This window comes from Pinus tabuliformis, chromosome 5_2, assembly GCF_031772625.1.
Source record: "Pinus tabuliformis cultivar Carrire ecotype Pingquan chromosome 5_2, CPIR1, whole genome shotgun sequence".
In the NCBI taxonomy this organism is placed as follows: Eukaryota; Viridiplantae; Streptophyta; class Pinopsida; order Pinales; family Pinaceae; genus Pinus; species Pinus tabuliformis.
Genome location: NC_142306.1, coordinates 771,563,991 through 771,585,290, shown reverse-complemented (window position 1 = coordinate 771,585,290; position 21,300 = coordinate 771,563,991). Strand labels below are relative to the sequence as shown.

General features: G+C 36.4%; 1 pseudogene; it reads left to right on the top strand.

Moving 5' to 3' along the window:
* The first annotated feature begins 16,487 nt into the window (after nt 1-16,487).
* On the top strand, nt 16,488-16,774 carry LOC149161555 (protein NOI4 pseudogene; annotated as a pseudogene).
* Nucleotides 16,775-21,300: the final 4,526 nt, after the last annotated feature.

Below are 21,300 nucleotides of genomic sequence, written 5' to 3'. Positions count from 1 at the left end.
TATGTTCTAAATCTGAATATAAAAAACCTTTGGGGAATAAGTATATCTCACAGTCTAGAGACGAGGCCTCAGAAAACCATTGGTACAAAACATCAAATTTTGGTCAAAACCCATAGAATATGCATATAACTAATTTGGAATAGAGATCTATGTACATATATTTTACCTCAGACATAACACGGTGAGTATAGGATTCTCATATTTTTGTTCTATAATGTAGGGTCCTGGAAGCTCAACTGATGTTCCAATTTTGCCTTGCACTTTGACCTTGCCTTTGACTACTTCCTTGAAGGATCCTGTTCTTTTTTAGTTGGTTCCGACACTTCCACCCCTTAGACGCAATTTAATTATTGTACTTGAGTCTGTGATGATGCCATAATCATGGGGTGTATGATTTTCTTGTAAATTATGGCCTCAGTAGACCATATTTTGCTGGTATGCTACTATACCTAATCTGTTCTGGATTTTTTTTTAGCTCCTGTATCTTCTTCCCTTCCCAGATCCTCTAGAAAAAGGTATTGTCTTCCAGTGCTTTAATGAAAATATGTATCAGATCCTCCTCATCTAGGTCTGTGTCGGCCTACCATGTTTCTGAATATGTTACCCATGTGCTTGGATTTGTCAGATCTAAGTTTCCCGTTGCTTCCGTGCAGAGATTCATCTTGATCTAACGTGCAAGATCAGCACTGATCTGCTTGCCTAACATGCCTTTTTGGTGTATGAGTTTCATTTTTATTAGTTCCACGGAATATTCTAGTATTTTTCTGTTGATATGTTGATCCAACTCCATAGGTTCCAGTAAAACCTGTGGCCAGGTTATTTGTATTTCATCTGGTAGGGTCGGAAAATGTCTTAGGAATTTTCAGGCTCCTGTCAGCAATGCCCATGTATTACCCTTCTCTACTATTTGGGACTGTGATCCGGAGTAGAACGATGTGGCATGTACCGACCTCCAGATCTGGTCGTGGTGTGGGCTGCTCGGTCTTCTGTATACCTTATCTGTTAGATCTATGATGAATCTAAAGCTAATACTACATTCCATAGAGGGAAGGACCAACCGAAATCCAAACAATGACCATGCAGGTGCAACATTGTCGTACTCTGGTTCATGGATAAAAGCGTGTAAGGAAATTTGTCTGGGACCTCATAGAAAATGGCATGTAGGTAAACGGATCCAGCGTTGTGATCATCAATGATTCCTTGGTCACGGGACCTGATGATCACATAATAGGTACCTACAAAAACCCTCTCTGGCACCATCGTATTCGCTCCTTCTCTAGTTTCCACAAACCCATTTCTGAAGCAAACGGTAGAAATCTCAGGTATTTTTTTCCGATTTCAGCAATCAACCTCTCGAAAGGGAGGATGTACGGCTTAGGAATCAACCCTATTTGATATTTTATTTAAGTTCAATTTAAATGGAACTGCTCATAATTTTATTCAATATTATCTTGTAGAACTGGAAATAAAATGATGTGGGGGTGATTTTTCTAGTGATTTTCAAACTTTTTTTAATTACCTAAATTTAGACTATTTAAAGTAAATAGTTTCACTGATCATCTTATCTTCAAGTCAGTAACTTTGCTTGAGGGAATATTCATGACATCCATAATCTCTGAAAATTATGAAATATTAGTAGTATCTTGCACTAAATAGACAATGTTGGCATAGAATCTTTTATTTTGTTTTTTACTCCTTGTCACAAATTTATTGATATTTTACGATTCTTGATTTAAATTTCCATGCTAAGACTATATTCATCATGCCTTCTAGGATTTTTAGTTGTGCACACATCATATTTCTCACTTATAACTGTATCAAAAATAGAGAGTATGTGCAATGACATGTAGTGAAATCTGGGTGTATATTTTACTCAATGATATGATTGATTTTTTAACCCATTCCAATCCTACCACATTGAAATTAAGAGAGAAAAGGACACAAGAAGGAATATCAATAAATGAAATTAGATACTTTAGAATGCAACTCAAATTGTACCTGAATGTAATGATAAGTATTTGCAGCTTCCTAGTCACCAATGGGCATCAAACCACTCTGTGCAAATTCCATGCATTATGAGAATTTGGGTGCACCTGCACTAATCCTCTGTTTTAGTTCGTTGACTTGCCTATAGATATAATTTTAGAAACATTCCTACTCCTGAAATTCTTCCCTGTATGGATAATGTTTGTCCCCCCTATTGATAGTTATTTTTCAAGGCAACGTTATAGAACTCTCCAACTTCATCATCGCCTTTGAAAAAAATGATTGAGTATTTCCAGGTGATTGTCCAACCAATCTCTATTGAGGTCCACAAAATCCTTGATTTGTCTCCATCGCACAAACTTCTTTTCTTCCTCGTCCCTTGCATACCAGTTACTTATAGTGGAATAATTTATCGTTTCTCCATCGATGCAATGGAGATAAACTACTCTGGCATGGAGATGATTTGTGTCATATAATGGTTCAGTGCATCCTTATATGTCATAGAACTCCTCTCACTTCACAAAACTCCTCTCATCTACAACAATAAGAGTCCTCTCAAACTGCCTGGTCTCCATCTCATTCATCCTGAAATATGTGGATATTTCCATGGGTGACAAAGTGTGCTTCGGGACTTAATAGAAAGAGTTATCACTAAAAAAAAATATACAATGCAACATAACTGTTATCAACACTAGGAACAACCCTTCCAAGCTACTTCCTGACTAGATCAAGATACTCCCGAATTACCTCTTATAACGAACAAAAGATAACCTCATCTACCTATAGACTCTACCTATGCATGGTAGCAATGAAAACACTGTCAAAAACAACATCTACAACAACATTGGCCAATCTCTTCTAGGGAAAATTTTAAGAACCCCCCTAAATTTACATGTATAATAAATGGGCGAATCTACATGGTCTATATGAAAAATGGAAGGCGATTTTATCAATAATATGATATGTATATATCATTTTTTAGCGAATCTCTCACCAGGCATGGCAAATATTTTACTCAATTATAAATTCTTGTGTTTATTGAATACACAAATGAAATCATTGCTTTTCTTTAAAATATCTTTTGAAATCAAAATTACCGAAATTACATATCAATAACCTAGTTGGTGTAGGATAAATTTCACCCGTGCCATTCACAGAAAGCATGAGAAAAAACCTAATACTATATATAAAACCAAGAAAAATTCAAATTCATCACTTCTAGGGACCTCGTAACCACCCTGCCAATACACAAGTATGTTCCTATTTGCAAGTAGAAAAATTACCCAAACTACAATTTGTTTACTCCAGCATATGTTGGAAAGTTATAGAAGGATGACTACTGCAATAAATCAATTCCTTTTAGCCCTGAATTTCTTTTAGTTTAAAGCAGAAGTATACAAATATACTTTTCCAATGTCTATGCTTTAACCATTCACCTTAAGATGTCTTTACAATCTAATTTCCTAAGTCTATTAAATATCTTCATTATCATAAAAACAAACCTATATCCGTCTTAACTCCACATCTACCACTCTTAGGGGGATGAAATCTATTTATCCATCTGAGCACATGGTAGACCCAGAATTAAGATGGATCTAAAATGATAGAATTTACCCTTTAAATAGTCTATGCTCACATGAATACCATGGTATTACCATGGGTCAATACCATGGGTTATCATAAACCTAGAGCTTACAAATTACTAGTAGTAATTTATAAAAATTAATAAAATTAATAGTTGATTTTTATTTTAACCAAGCTAAAATGTTTAACATACATTAAATTACAACATCCATTTTTACTCTTGATCAGATCAAATATTTTTTCACTCTATGCTATTTTGCATATCACGATATTTGATACCTATCGGGGGTGAGTAGATTCATAGTAAATATGGATCTATGCTGGTTTAATTCCCCCATTTAAATAGGCTACATTCTAGGTGAATACCATGGGTTAATACCATGTGCCATTTTGGTGAATACCATGGGTCATACCATGTGCCATTTTTATTTTTATTAATACTAATAGTAGGGTTAATAATGTTTTTTTGCATGGTATTAATAACAATATAGTCCCATAGTATTTTGCCGAGAGGTTTCACCTAAATATAACGCATTTTTTGAGTGTTCGTAAATATAAGGTGACTTATGGAGTAAATGTAAAAAAATGTTTTATTTGTTTACCATACCTCTCGTTTATTTATATTTTTATTAATTTACCATACCTCTTTTACAAATATGGTATTTGGCCCATAGGATTCACTTAAATAAAACCTCTTTCTTGAGCCTTCATAAATAGATCGAGGGTTATGGACTAAATATAAAAAGAGGTTTTATTTTCTTGAGCCTTCATAAATAGATCGAGGGTTATGGACTAAATATAAAAAGAGGTTTTATTTGTTTACGATGTGTGTAGTTTATTTATATTTTTATTTATTTACCATACCTTTTGAGTAAGTGTAAAATGACATTTTATTTATTTACCATACCTCCACTTTACTTATATTTTTATTTGTTTACACCCTTGCGTGTATATAAGGTGACTTATGGAGTAAATATAAGAAATGTTTTATTTATTTACCATACCTCTCATTTATTTATATTTTTATTAATTTACCATACCTCTTTTATAAATATGGTATTTGGGCCTTTGGCCCATAGGATTCACTTAAATAAAACCTATTCTTGAAAATGGGTGAATGGAAGGTTGTAACTTCTAATTTCAAGGATTAAATTTACCTTTTTTAACCTCTCCCTTAAAATAAGGTGGGTTTTTGAGGTGATTGTAAAAATGTACTATGATACAAAATATTGGCCCACTAAAAATTTAAAACCCCTTAATTTCGCCAAAGGGCGAACATTCGCCCCTAAAATTTTCTATGATCTCGTCTTCTAGTCAAGGGCATGCCCAACTTTTGAAAAGTATCAAGCAGGTCAAGGTCCACCTCATCCAAGCTCCTCTTCTTCTTATATGCTCTAGGTTTAGAATAATAACAGAAGTCTTGGAAACTGATGGGTGGGTAAAATTTAGTAGACCATTTGGGTTCTCCATTTTCAATCATTATCTGTAATCATTCAGTCTGAATTGTGAAAGCCATTTAGGTTCCTTCTTTTTAGCTAAAATTAACCTAAAATTTGGAGAGTTGTCAGTTTTAATGGATCTAAGTATATTCTACTTAAAATATAGTAACATGGTCTAAAAGTGTAGGCATTGAGATCGAAATCGAAGGATGAAACAGAAAATATTTTATGTTCACTATTACATGAAATTTTAATTTCATGTAACAAAGTTTGAGGAAGGTCTAGTATTTGAGTCCTACCAGATAATTTTCTTGCATCACTCAAGCCCTTTGAATTTGGTCATGGTAGAGTCCACTACACAAACAATCAACCACTAAAAAATGGTGAAAAAGAAAAAATAAAATTTCATGCATTCTGACCCTAGAAAAGTTAGGGAGAAGCGAACTGATTTGTATAATAAGGACATGCAAAATGCTTACTTGCCCATATCATAATCATTAAATCCTCAACTCTAGATGAAATTTATGCTTTTATCATATAAACCCTCTAAATTGTTTACCCATAAGAACAAAAACCACCTTTAGTAAAAAAGACAAACTCTCCAGAGTCCAAATTCACACCCATGTACAAATGGCCAAAATATCCACATCCAATGACCTTGCCCTTCTTCCATCTAATCGTTGATGTTCTCCTAATGGGTTTCCCATGCAAAGTCCTCCTGGGGTTCGAATCCCATTAAATCCATAGATCATGTTGATGATCTTCCTTCTTCTGGCATTTCCACGCAAATATCAACAAGACAGAGAAAAATGTAGTGCTACAATGTGATGTTGTAATCTATGAATATTTTATTTGAACCCAATGCTAAATTGGAAATGAAAAAGAAAATAAATATTTAAAGTGGAAAAAATAAAATAAATATTTATAATATAAAATAAAATATATAAATAGCAATTGGGTTAAATGATTTATTTTTACTAAGAATTTGTTATTTTGGCATAAGATGTAAATTTAAGAGAAGAAGAATAAGTTAAAAATGATATTGGGATGAGTGTAAACATTTAAATATGGCCTAAATTAATAATAAAAATAATATAATTCAATTTGTTATATTTTGATTTTGTTACTAAGTTTGTGAATAGGCTTTGTTACAATACCATGGGCCAATACCATGGTTTATCAATACTACAAGTCCAAAAACCATAACTTATTTCACAACCAAAATATTTCATAACAATATGACAAGTTTCTTAACCGTGGATATTCACCCCCACATTACGTTAGATATTATTAACTTGTAAAAAATAGTCTTTCTTACAATACCATGGGTCAATACCATGGATTATCAATACCACATGCCCAAAACACATAAATTATTTCACAATCAAAATATTTTATAACAATATGATGAGAATTTTAACCATGGATGTCCACCTTCACTTTACCATGGATATTAACTTGTAAATCATATTTGTTACAATACCATGGGCCAATACCATGGCTTATCAATACCACATGAAAAAACCACAACTTATTTCATACTAAAAATATTTTATTTTAATTTAAGTTTACAATTTTTTTTTAAATCAATCTAAAGGGGAAAACATTACAATCCTCTATCCTCTAGACTACTAAAAATATTCCCATGGAAATTAAATTAAGGTTGTAATAAAATTAAGCTAAGATGGTATATATAGAACAAACATAGATCCATCTTAGCTTAATTTTATTAAAACCTTAATTTAATTTCCATGGGAATATTTTTAGTAGTCATGAGGATAGAGGGTTTTGAGATATCTCGAATTGTAACATTTTCCCCTTTAGATTCATTTATAAAAATGTTGTGAACTTAAATTAAAATAAAATATTTTTAGTATGAAATAAGTTATGGCTTTTTGGCATGTGGTATTGATAAGCCACGGTATTGGCCCATGGTATTGTAATAAGTCTGACTTGCAAGTTAATATCCATGGTAAAGTGAGGGTGAATATTTATGGTTAAAATTCTTGTCATATTGCTATAAAATATTTTGATTGTGAAATAATTTATGTGTTTTGGGCATGTTGTATTGATAATCCATGGTATTGACCCATGGCATTTTAACAAAGGCTATTTTTTACAAGTTAATAATATCTAATGGGGGTGAATATCCACAGTTAAGAAACTTGTCATATTGTTATACAATATTTTTGTTGTGAAATACGTTAAACTTGTCATATTGATATAAAATATTTTGGTTGTGAAATAAGTTATGGTTTTTAGACTTGTAGTATTGATAAACCATGGTATTGGCCCATGGTATTGTAACAAATCCTATTCACAAGTTACTAGCAAAATCATAATATAACAAATTGAATTATATTATTTTTATTAATTTAACTTTTTATTATTAATTGAGGCCATATTTAAATGTTTACACTCATCCCAATATAATTTTTACCTTATTTTTCTTCTTTTTAATTTACAGTCTTACGCCAAAATAACAAATTCTTATTAAACATAAATAATTTAAGACAATTGCAATTTATATATTTTCTTTAATATTATAAATATTTATTTTATTTTTTCCATTATAAGTATTTCTTTTCTTTTTTCATTTCCAATTTAGCGCTGGGTTCAAATAAAATATTCATAGATTACAACATCACATTATACCATTGCATTTTTCTATGTCTTGTTGATATCTACGAGGAAATGCTATCAGAAGGAAGATCATCAACATGATCTATGGATTTCATGGGATTCAAACCCCAGGTGGAATTTTCATGGGAATCACCTTAGGAGAGCATCAACGATTAGATGGAGGAAGGGCAAGGTCATTGGATGTGGATATATTTTCCATTTGTACATAGGTGTGAATTTGGACTCTGGAGAGTTATTCCTTTTTACTAAAGATGATTTTTGTTGTTATGGGTAAACAATTTCAAGGGTTTATATGATCAAAGCATATATTTCATCTAGAGTTGATGGTTTAATGATTATGATAATCAAGATCTTTATTGCGGCCAACAATTCATCAAATGATAGCATGTCCTAATTGTACAAAGGGTTTAATGATTATGATAATGCATATATTGATTGAAATGGAGAGGCAGTGAGGAGAGAGATGGAGATAGAGTGAGGGAGAGAGGATAGTGGGGAAGAGAAAGAAGAGGAGAGGATAGAGATAGGGAGAGAAGGGGAAGGGAGAGAGATGGAGACACAGAGATGGATAAGGACAGGGAAGGGGGGGAGATAGTGATAGAGTTGGATGGAAGAGAGAGAGAGAGAGGCAGAGTGATTTGGGGGGAGATATATAGGGAGGTTGGAGATAAGGGATAGAGAGGAAGGAAGATAGAGATGAGGAGAGAGAAGTTCAATTGAAGGGGGCAGGAGAGGGAGGCAACAATAAAAAAATAGAGGGAGAAAGGTGGAGAGAGAGGGGGTGACAAGGGAGTCATGGAGAGAGAGTGAGGGAGAGAGGATAGTAGGAGGGAATAGAGAGAATGATATAGATAGAGAGGGAGAGAAGAGGAAGAGAGAGATAGACAGAGAAGGAGAAGATATGGAGAGAGAGTGTGTGTATGTTTGGGGGGTGGGATAGAGAGAGGGAATAAAAAAGAGACAAAAATGCAAATATAGATTTTATATAGCATTATATAACCAACCTAGATCGATACTAACCCTATAACTATCAAGTTCCAAGAGGGATCCAATATCTCGAGGTGGAAACATTTCCTCAAGTTTTTCACTAGAAAAAAAGAATTTTCACCTCAAGATATTGGATCCCTCTCGACATTTGATATATCTAGGGTTAAGATGGATCTAGGTTAGTTAATATGAAATTAAAGTAGCTTTTATTTGATATTATAGTCTTAAAATTTTAGTTTGTTCTTCAAATTGGAAGTAGATCCAATTAGATTCAATGAATAGATTTTTAAAAAATAAATAAAATAATTTTTTTTATTAAGAATAAATACAAATTATTACAGATAAATAATGAAAAGTTGGCTCACCTATACACCATGTGAGGATGAAGAAGTCTTTAAGGAAGGATAACCTTTCAACCAATCTTTAACAACCTTTCAATCCCCTATCACTTGTTAGTTTAGATTGCTTGACACAATTAAGATTACTAACATAAAAAATTGAGTCATATTATTGTAGTACTTGGTAGGTAGTTGTATTTTTGTTCTTAGACTAAATTAGTCATTCATGTTAGTCATTTTAGTTGTAATACATATTAGCTAGTCACATATTTTAACCCGCGACTACATTAGTGATTTATGTTAGTCGTTTTTAGTTCGGTCACATAAGATTTCTCATTTTTGGTAGTATTTCACTTGGAAAAGTTGTGGTGACCTACTTGTGTAGTCACCTAGTCACCAATTTCTCATTTTCTACTAGTGTAAGAAGTTGGCCTCAATAAGGGTATGTAGTCCTCCTTGGAAGCCTATATAGGAGGGAAATTGACCTCCTATGAACACTCACTCGTCTTCTCATCATTCAATCTAGGGAAGAGCAAAAGAAGGCTAGTGAAGATGGATGAAGGATGAAGGATGGGTGTTTGTGTTATTTGCTTCTCTCCCTCTCTCTCACATGCAAAAGAAGAAGGCTAGGGTTTTTCTACTGCAAGATCAGCTTTGAATAAATTGTAGAAGGAAGGTCCAAGAAAGCTCTATTAGTTCATCCTCAAGCCCTAGAATTAGTAGAAACTCAATCGAAGGTCAAAGGAAGCCTTGGAAGCACTATATTTTCTCACACATGTAGAGGCCGTAGCTGTTACAGGGGCAAAAATTTTTAGTCTTGCAATAGAGGACGGAATTATGTATTTGAGGGTCGAAGTTGTGTCGCTGGAAGAGATTTGACTAGGTTTGACTTGGACAAAATAATCACATCATCAACAAAGTATGACTTGTTCTTGGAAGGGTATTGGTATTGGTCTAGAGGTCTCATGATTTTTTATTTGAGGAATTTTTAAGAAGAGAAGATATTTGTGGTTTTTCCTCTCAAGTGGAGAGGTTTTTGCCTTACCTTGTATCCTATATCCTATATTCTTGTGTATTATTGATCTTATTGTCTTGGTAGTTGTTTGATGATAAGAATAAAATAATATTAAGAGAAGAATCTAATAATAAATAAAAGGTAGAAATACATTACAAACAATTATCAATTGAAGAGGGTTGAGAAATGGCAACAAGAAATTCTAGTTTAATCTGTCCTTAAATGAAACTGAGAATTAAAATCGAATTCTATTCTCATAGAAACTTGTAAATAGTTAATTATGTTTAATTGAATTAATTAGCTTAGTATTTTCAAGTTGGAAGTCTCTCTGTAGTCATGTATATGTTCTCCCTAAATTTTAGGGGTCCTATATGACTTTAAATTGAGTTGGAAATTAGATCACAATTTACTCAGTTAAGTTTAGTTAAATTAGTTCTGAACTATTTTAGGAACTAATAGAGAGTTAACAGTCAGTTGGTGAACTAGTGCATCCACCAGTGTCACTCTAGTAAACTAAAGATTCCCTCATTAAAAAATCTTTCATGTCAGTTCAGAGAAAGGCCGAGTTGAGACTAGAGTGTAGGGACAATGTACTATCAGTTGTATGATTTACTGGACTGTAAATATCATGCACGCATCAGATATTGATCCTATGTTTGGATTTCGTAGTTTTGGAAGATGAATTACCTTTAAATACATGTTATTCATCCTAGGAATTACACAAAGAGGTTAGGGGCTTAGAGAGATACTGAATATGCTAAGGATTTGTCTTGAGCTAGCTTTTGAGCTAAGAGAGTTGAGCATACTTGTGTGGAATTGTTCTAGTGAGACCAAGATTTTTATCATCACTCATATTTCTGATATATGCAATACAGATAGCGGGGCTTTGAGAAATGTATTTCCCCAGATACATCTTGTGTTATCTACCATTGATTAATCTTCTTCTTGTTCTTATAGTTTTCATCAATCTATTGGCTTCCACTAGTTGAAAGTAGAAGTGAATTTTTTTCATGTGCTTTAGCACATTGCATGAGCTTGTGAATCTATAGGATTTTCTACATGGTATCAGATCTAAGAACAATATAGTAGAGGAGATTTCAAAGTTTTGAGTTACAGGTTATAGGTGAAATTCAAATTTGGGATACATACTTCAGGATCGATAGAAGGCATTCTATGGTTTGTGGGTCGAGTATGCCTTGGAATGCAGCTCAAATTTTATATCCTAGAGGGATGGAATGGAGGCTATGCTAGAGGATAATGGCTTTAAGGAATTCATTGATCAATAAATTCCTAAGCCAGCAACATTGGATGCACATAATTTTGCCAAATAGAAGAAATGCGTGGAAAAGGTGAGGTGAATAGTCCTTGAGGGATTTAGAGACCACATTTTCTCGAATCTGAATGGAAAGGAAACTTTGTATGCTATGTGGAAAGAATTGATGGACTTGTATCAGAACAACAGTGACCAACAGAAATTGGCACTAAAGGAAAAACTTCAAAAAATCAAAATGGAGAAAGGTGAAACTATTCGAAAATACTTGACCATGTTAACTCAATGTTGTAACGAACTTGGAAGTGTTGGAATCCCAGTTTCCAAAGATGATATGGTGAGCCTTTCTCTTCTAGGACTCCCGAAGAGTTGGCATAGTTATCAAGGCTCTGTCAAAGGTCAGGAGAAGTTTCCGGATTGTGAATGATTTTAGTCGAATTTGGTGTTGGAGAAGATCAGGAGGAACACCACAGATGATTGTTCATCAAAGACTGATGATTAAGATAACTATTCCTTAGTGATTAAGGAGAAGAAAGGGAAAGGCAAAGCTTCCCATTCCAAAATAGATTCTTATCATGGAGGTAAGAAGGAAGACATGATGTAACTTAAGTCCTTTCATTGTCATGATCTAGGCCATTTTGCTACAAATTGTCCACTCAAGAAGTCCAAGAAGAAGTCCTTAAGAGGGGTGGTGGGTGAGACTTTGGCCTCTCAATTCAAATTTGAAATTTTCGTAGTTGCATGCATGGTGTCATCAATGATGGGAAGTGTATGGTAATTAGACAGTGGAACTTCATTCTACATGCATGGCGACAACGGGTTATTCAGTGACCTGGAGGAGAAAGATCTCCAAATGCATATCGAGATTGGTGACGACGAGAAGTATAGTGTTACTAGATTGGGCATGATTACTTTTCAGAGGGAGCATGGTTCTCCCCTCACCTTGAATAATTTTATGTATGTGATCGCACTGAAGAAGAACTTAGTATCCATTGCCATGCTTTAGGATAGATGCTATGATGTGTTATTATCAAAAGGAAATGTGTTGCTACAACACATAGCCATGGGTAAAGTAAATAAGACAGAGATTTGGTGAAGAATCTCTCTATATGATGGAGGTAGATGAGTGTGCTTCTTTGAGCACAAAAGAAGAATAGGTGCAGATTTGATATGTTGGTGAGTTGTGGCATACACGATTGGTCCACTTGCATCATGGGTCTCTGAGGATATTGAAACATATCTCTACTAGTCTTCCCAAAGGTACGCTTGAGCAAGTTGATATATGCAAGGGGTGTACTTTGGGAAAATACACGAGGTCTTCCTTTCACAACAAAGAAATTCCTGCAGAGGTTATTCTGGAGTGAGTCTATTCATATGTGTGTGCACCATTCTCGAGAGCATCCATGGCCAAACACGTATTATTTTATATCTATTGATGGCATTTCTCGGAAATGTTGGATATTGTTCATGTACAAAAATGATCAAACCTTCAAAAAAAATTCTGAGTTTAAAGCATTGGTGGAGAAAGCGTCGAACAAGAAGGTTAAATATATATAGCGTGATAATGGTGGTGAATATGTCTCAAATGAGAATAGGAACTTCTATGCAGTGGAAGGGATTAAACAGGAGTTGATGGCACCCCACAACCGTCAACAAAATGGGGTTGCTGAGAGGAAGAACGAAAGCATAGTAGGGTTAGCGAGGCCAATGTAGCTTGATCAAGTCCTACCACTACACTTGTGGGCTGAGGCATGCAGAACAATAGTTTATGTTCAAAATTGTAGCCCACATCGGATACTTAATATGAAGAGACTAGAGGAAGTTTATTCCAGTAAGAGGACAGATGTTGGTCACTTCAGGATTTTTGGGTCTTCGGTACATTTACACATGACCAAAGATGTATAGAAGAATCTTGAGCTGATAATAGAGTTGGGGATATTTGTGGGGTACAGTGATACACCTCAAAATTATTGGCTATACTTGTCAACTAGCCAGATGGCAGTGGTTTGCAGGGATTTCAGTTTGGATGAGGAGAATGCCACGAAAGTTTCCCTTCAGAGGGAGCTTGAGATACATGCAGATGAGGAGATTTTATCTCCTAAGCTTGTCGAAACCTGAAATTGATGTGGAGCAGAAAGATGCAGAGGATTCGGGAGTGGAGACATCGACTCAGGTAGAGTCTTCTAGAGAGGGAAGAAAGTGCACCAAAGGGGCTGAGCGATTATTGTGTGATGCATAGGAGAATGTGGGAGCACCCACTTCTTAGTACAGGCACAAGAGGCTACCTAAGAGGTATATTGGATACATGGATCTTATGGGCGAATGTGTTTTTACAAAGCTATCTTACTTTAAGGAAGCAGTGTAGTAGCTGGTTTTAGTTGATGCCAAGGTGGAGGAGTATGAATCCATAGCTCGTAACAGTGTTTTGGATGTGGTCCCAAGACTAGAGGACAAGTCAATGGTGAGCTCTTGTTGGCTTTTCAAGCTAAATAAAGCTACATATGGTAGTGTGGAGAAGCATAAGGCTAGATTTGTAGCCCGTGGCTTTTCATGGGTAGAGGGGATTGACTATGATGAGGCCTTTTCTCCTGTTGAAAAGTACTCATCAATCAGATCCATATTGGAACTATCATCACAAATGGGTTGGAAGATACATTAGATGTATGTAAAGACAACCTTCTTTAATTACATGATTGAGGAGGAGGTGTACATGGAGAAGCGTTAAGGTTTTGAAACCTTTAACCATGAGTTGCATGTGTGTCAACTGAAGAATGCATTGTATGGGGTGAAGCAAGAACCCATTTCTTGGTACACCATGATAGATAGATATTTGATTAGGTTGGGCTTCATGAAGAGTGAAGTGGATGCGAACCAGTACCACATAATGGTGGAAGGTAAGCTTTTGATCATTGTACTTTATGTTGATGATCTTATACTAATAGGTGATGATTAGTTGATCAAGTCTTGCAAGGAGGACCTTGAAAAAGAGTTTGATATGAAGGACTTGGGGCTCATGCATTAATTTATTGGCATGGAGGTATGGTAGGGGGGTGGGGATTTTTTTTTGTCTTAGGCCAAGTATACCAATGAGACACACAGGAGATCAACATGGAGAGCAGCAAACCCATTGAGACTCCTCTAGCAGGTAACTGGAGGAAGGACAACATTACTTCAGGGGAAGTAGTCGAAGCTACTATTTATAGGTAGCTTATGGGTCCACTCATGTATTTGGTGAACACACAATTGGATATATGCTATCTAGTAAACCAGCCTATTCAATCGATGGTTAAGCCTACCGAGCCATATTGGAAGGTAGCAAAGCACGTGTTGAGATACCTCAAGGGAACTTCTTAGTATGGATTATGGTATAGACATAAAAAGGGAGTGAAGTTTCAAGGCTTCACCGATGCATATTGGGTAGGGAATCCATTAGACCAGAAGAGAACATCAGGAGGGATCTTCACTATTGGGTGAGTGGCAATTCATTGGTACAGCAAGAAACAAATATCAGTTGCACTTAGTTTGGCATAGGAAGAGTACATGGATGTGAGTCAAGAAACATGTGAGCCCATTTGGATGAGGAAGTGCTAGGATAGGGTCCCCTGGGTCAATTTTGTTAAAATATTGTAAGTCTCCGCATTTCGAGGAGTGGAGCACGAGTAGCACATGTAAAATAGGAGTCAGGGCATTTTAGGAAGTTCAAAACCCCTTATATTTTGATATTGTTTTGAGATCTTCCCATGGTTTTGATAAAAGAGTGTCTTAACGAGTCTAAGGGAATCGATTGGAGAAGGACTTGATGGATGAAATAATTGTGAGCCTGTAATTGTAGATATTTCTATGTTTTGGGAAAACAGTAAGGCTCCTACAGCTAAGTGCGCATAGACCTTGGTAAGTCCGTTGCTCAGTGCAAAGGCCCCTGCAACTATGCGCATAGGGTCTGGAAAGTTGTATAAGGAAGATCTGAACTAATAAAAGATATTTGAAGCAATTTTGTGTCTGTTTTTATGCACTTATGTATTTTTTGTACTTACACACAACTGAATGATATTTATATATATTTTATCATAATTACTCCACAAAGATCCGGATCAACTATTAGATGATATTCATGCATGATTAGATGGTTACACAAATCTTATAACTCTCTTTATCTAAAAATCACTTGTGTTTCATGAGTAAGGGTTCGCGAAGGCCAAATCAGAACTAAAACTATAGGAAACACCTTAAAACATGTGACATAGCCTTATGGATACAGAAGTTTAGTTCTAGCATCCCCCAATACAACCTCGGGTGAGGCTATAGCTTACGCTACGCAGGTTGTTGTCAGAAGGGACGGTAGTGTAGGATTTTTTTGGTTAGTGCAACAAACTCTGAACATGGGTCCAAGCCCCCTCATGCCAATAGGAAGATCCAGGTTTGCTTGTTTGGTGAGCAGATGGATCTGACTGTGATTTACTCGGATAATTAGAGTTGTACCAAACTCTGTGAAAATCTAGCTTTTCATGATTAGTCCAAGCATATTGATATCTGATATCATCATCTCAGAGATTGTGTATTGAGGTGGATTATATTGTTAGAGTACATTCCCACGAACGAGAAAGATACTGACATGTTGACAAAGGCATTCTGAGTTGGAAATAATTAATTCCTACTTGTCTATGGTTGTAATTTTCTATTCTTTGTTCCTACATAATAGGAATATAGTTTCTCCTAGTTTAGTGTGTGGTTGAGAGAATCTCTCAACCACACTACTGTACGTCTAAGATAGAATTCCTATCTTAAGACTATTGATTGTATAAATATGTGTGTAATTTCCTCATTCAACAATTAATAGAATATATTATTGAGTGTCTGCAATTTTATCTTGGTATCAGAGCCCATGAGGGCCTCGCCCCTCCTAGGCTTGGACCTTCCTTGGCTGAGGGAAATAATTGATAAGTATTTGTTTTTAGTTTGTCCATCATCGATTATACAGCGTGGAGGTTGCATTGGTAACCAGTTCCCTGGAAAGCACAATGGCGGTGCGGTGTGGTGAATCTGTTTGCTTCATCGATCGCGCTGCATTCATCCTCATTGAATTATTAAACTGCAGCATTTGTTTCCTTCCTATCGGTTGCAGCTTGAGCAGAAGTCATTAGAGGAGGCAAAGACGCAAAATTGCAGCAAATCGCAGGTGACTTGTTCGAATTTGATTTGGCTAGGCGATCAGGGAGGCGTTATAGATGTCGGGCCGATCACTACCCAAGTTTGGTGACTGGGATGTCAACGACCCAGTGACCGGAGAAGGGTTCACCGTAATATTTAACAAAGCAAAAGACGAAAAGAAGACCGGTGCAGAATCAGGCGCTAACCCCGAAATTCAGGCAGCGAAAGAGGAGCATGGAAAAGGGGAATTTCAACATAAGCAGAGAAAATGGCTATGTTGTCTGAGTCCTAGTGCTGTGGGATAGTAACAACAGATATATATTCTTTAAAGTTTTATTCCTCTAGTCTATATTCTGTTGCATATCATCATCATCAGAAGGGGGTTGTCTAGTAATTTTTCAGAAGATGCAGGAGATTATCAAATGGAGATGGTGATGGATATGGGTTTATGGAGGACATGATTGTTTGAATTACGGTTGCTCGTAGCTTCTCAACCGCTTGACGGAGTATATATATTGATTTTTTAGAAGGGCTCGTTTGTCGAAGCTCTCAGAGGCATCTAGTTTCTTGTTTTGTGCTTTCTTTATCATCTTGGCCTCTGAATCTACCGAGGAGCTCAAAGGTGGGTGATCTTTAGTCAGCGCTGGCACGGGAATCGAAACTGGAGAAGCGGATTCGGGATTGTTGTTAGGCGGACCGGCAGGCAACAAATGTTACCTCACCACAGCAGCCATGTAAATACATTTCGTCGAGAGCGTTAAACAATACAGTACCGTATATGAATGTATATATCACATGTGTTGTTAGTGAATATATTGTCCCATTTAGTAGAATGCCCAGGCAAATAGAATATGCAGAGTTCCTGACCTTGGAATTTTCTGCCCCTTCCAGATTTCTCGAGATTTTGGTTTCGATTCTGGTTTTGGGCAGGTGAGTTGTCTCAAATTGTCTTTTGTATAGTTAGTGCATGATTTCCAGCCAGGAAAATGAAAGGCGAAGGGGAAATTCAGATGAGGATTCTAGGAAGGAGGTGGCTGGCGGCGGTGGCATTACGATCGAAGAGTTGCAGAGGAAAATGGCGGAGTTCGCCAGGGAGAGAAATTGGGATCAGTTCCACAGTCCCTGCAATCCTCTCTTGGCTCTTGTGGGAGAAGTGGGTGAACTGTCTGAAATATTTCAATGGAAGGGCGAGGTTCGAAAAGGTCTTCCAGGCTGGAGTTCTGCAGAGAAAGAACATCTTGGTGAAGAGCTATCAGATGTTCTGCTATATTTGGTGAGACTTGCAGACATCTGGGGGTGAACAGATCCATATTCGACACAATGCGTTCCTCTACGAGAAAATGTGATTTCTTGGTGCTCTGTTATTTGATGCTGATCTGTCTCACGTTCCTTTCACCTCCAGCTTCAGCTGAACTCCTCTCACCAATCTGTGTGTGGTACCATGCGTTTTATGCAGGCATAGCTTCGGGCGTGATAAGGAATCAGTCGAGGAGCTGTGCAGTTCGAGCTCGTATGGGGCTACTGTGCGCGAAGACAGAAGCCTAGTTTTAAAGCGGGCAGACTTATGTAGGACAATTGAGAGTCACAGATCGATTCAGGCTCATTTGCTGCTGTTAGAGTGAAGTTTGATCCGAAGTTTTTTTCGGATATGTGCTTGCAAGGAAAGCGGATCTGGAGTCGTCTTCGGGTGGTGTTCAGGTTTCCAGTGAAGAACTCCACGGAAGAAAATGAATCCCTAAAGTCCACACTGAAGTCTCTCGAGGTTAGAATTCAGTTTCTAACAATGTGGGATTCGGTTCCTGGGTATGACTCCTCTGCGGACGTCGTTCTACGTACACCAGATGGTGGGCGATTCATTGCCCACAGTTCAATTCTGTCAGGTCGATCTATTGTTTTCAAGGCGATGTTAAATTCAGGCATGCAAGAGTCAAGGAGCATGGTAATAAGGCTGGAGGACGTGAACAAAGAAGCAGTGGGCATATTCTTAAAATTCCTTTATAAGGCCCAGAAAGATGCAAAGGATTTCCAAGAAAATGGTGAGGTAAAAGCCGAGATGATTATTCGGCTGTGCCAGCAATACTAGATCGATTTCCTACTCTCTACATTTCAAAATCTGTATGTTGGAAGGCCGTGAGCGGCCATGTTCGAGCTACTCGATATATAGAGAAATTTATGCTATTGTCGAAATGTATTTTTTAATTCTCTGATGATGTTGCAATATATTGATTAACTGTCATGCCAATGAAACTAGTTGTAATTTAAGTGACATTAGTAAGACGAACTATTGTCACAATGCTTAGTGTGTTGGAACTGGTCATTCCAACACTAAGCATATTTGTAGGGAATGGTGAACACATGACAGTGAAAATGACATCAATTGGAGCTACATCAGAAATTGGAGGATGATTGAGATCATGCTGCAGATTGTTAGCGAGCATGAGGTAGTATGCTTAAAAACAGTGACTAGCCTTGATACTGTGAGTAGGGGAAGTGGCATTATGTTGTGATGCCAGGAGAATCTGATACTGAAATCCGATGGAGGATTGGACTGTGGAGTCCTGGAATACTGTTCTTGAAGGGAAAATTGTGTTCTCTTCGTGTGGCTGTGAGTGCCTATGTTCCGGTTTCTTTATCAGTGGACCCCTCACAGATGAGATAAAGGAGGAGCAACAACGTTTATGGTGGACAACAAAGTAGATTTTTGTTTGAGTTAGTGTGGCTTGTGGAGTAGACTCCCTAGCATGTTATTGTAATAGTCATTGTATGTACCGAGAAACTCCAAAATGTGGAATCAGATGTAAGATTTTTTAAAGGCATCTGAAAGTTCGTGGTGATCTTAAAACCACTTTGTAATGGTTTATGGTCAGCTTGAAACCATCTTTTGTCACTGAATGTGAGGGTTGGTGGTGAGCCAGAAACCATCTATATAGTCTTTGTGACTGAAGTGCCTTTGTGGCCAGATTGCCTTTGTGGCTGAATCGCCTATGTGGCTTGAGGTGCCTTTGTGGCTGGAATCGTGGATGTCAATGTGTTGTTTGACAAGCTTGCCTTTGTGGCTGTGTGTACACGAGAGCTTTGTGCTCAATTGAGCAGGTGGACTGCAGAACACCTGGCTCGGACTCAGATTATTTTTTCTGAGTAGAAGGGGATTGGCGTGCTTTTCGTGCTGACAGCAGCACCAGGAAGGCCAACTGGCGCGTTAGTTAGGCCATTAATCGCGCCAATGGGCACGGGTTTTTCGTTCAGGATCACGCCAATTCACCTTCAAGGGGATCCGCGGGATCAGAGAAGTTGTGGATCTGTCCGAGGGCGGCAGATTGTGTTTTTGGAGGTTTTGTACATGCAATTCGCCTGATGGTGGTGGATTTGACTATCATTACAAGTAGTCATTAAGGGGGGGAGTTGTAAATAATTAATTCCTACTTGTCTATGGTTGTAATTTTCTATTTGAGGAGTTTGTTCCTACATAATAGGAATATAGTTTCTCCTAGTTTAGTGTGTGATTGAGAGAATCTCTCAACCACACTACTGTACGTCTAAGATAACATTCCTATATTAAGACTATTGATTGTATAAATATGTGTGTAATTTCCTCATTCAACAATTAATAGAATATATTATTGAGTGTCTGCAATTTTATCTTTCTGAAGATGTGAATTCTAGTTTCACAAAGACAAGATTGAGGTAGCTAGTAATCCATTTCTTCTTGAGAGTGAGTGTTGATAAATGGCAACAAGAAATTCCAGTTTAATTTGTCATCGAATTAAACTTAGAATTAAAATCGAATTCTATTCTCATAGAAACTTGTAAATAGCTAATTAAGTTTAATTACCTTAATTATCTTAGGAATTTCAATTTGGAAGTCATTCTGTAGTCACATATATGTTCTCCCTAAATTTTAGGGGTCCAGTATGAGTTCAAATTGAGTTGGAGAATAGATCACTCAATTTACTGAGTTAAGTTAGGTTAAATTAGCTCAAATTGTTTGAGGAACTAATAGAGAGTTAATGATCATTTGGTGCATTAGTGGATCCACTAGTGTCACTCTCATTAACAAAGTATTCCCTCATGAGAAACTCATGCATGTCAGTTTAGAGAAATACCCAGTTGAGACTAGAGTGGAGGAACAATCTACTATCATTTGTATGATTTACTAGAGTGTAAATATCATGCATACATCAAAGATTGATCCTATGTTTGGATTACATGGTTTTTGAATTAGTAATTCCATTTAAATATAGGCTATTCATCCCAGGAATTACGCAAACAGATTAGGGGCTTGAAGAGATGTCGAATAAGCTAAGGATTTGGCTTGAGCTAGCTTGTAAGCTAAGAGAGTTGAGCATACTTGTGTGGAATTGTGCTAGTGAGAAAAAGCTTTGTATCTTCACTCATATTTATGATCTATGAAATATAGATAGCATGGTTTTAAGTAGTCTTTTTCCCCATATACATCTTGTGTTATGTGCCTTTGATTTATCTTTTTCTTGTTCTTATTTTTTTCATCTATCTATTGACTTCCACTGGTTGAAAGTAGAAGTATATTCTTTTCATGTGCTTTAGTAAATTGCATGAGCTTTTGAGTCTATAAGCTTTTCTACAAAGATAAACCATCTTAATTGAATCCCTATAGATTTTTCAATATACGTATGGATTGGGTGCTTTTGCGACCCAACAAAAAGAAGAAAAACAAGAAAACAAAATGGAAGATTGGAAATTGATTTGAATAAAATTGCAAATGAATATGAATCATTTGAGTTTGAAAAACTCAACAAATGAGGTTTCCTTTGCTCCAAGAATGCATGATTTGCTAGGTTTGTTGTGATATATTTGTTTTCAATTTGATTTTAATATTTATTAGTGTATTACATGTATTTAATGTATTATTAT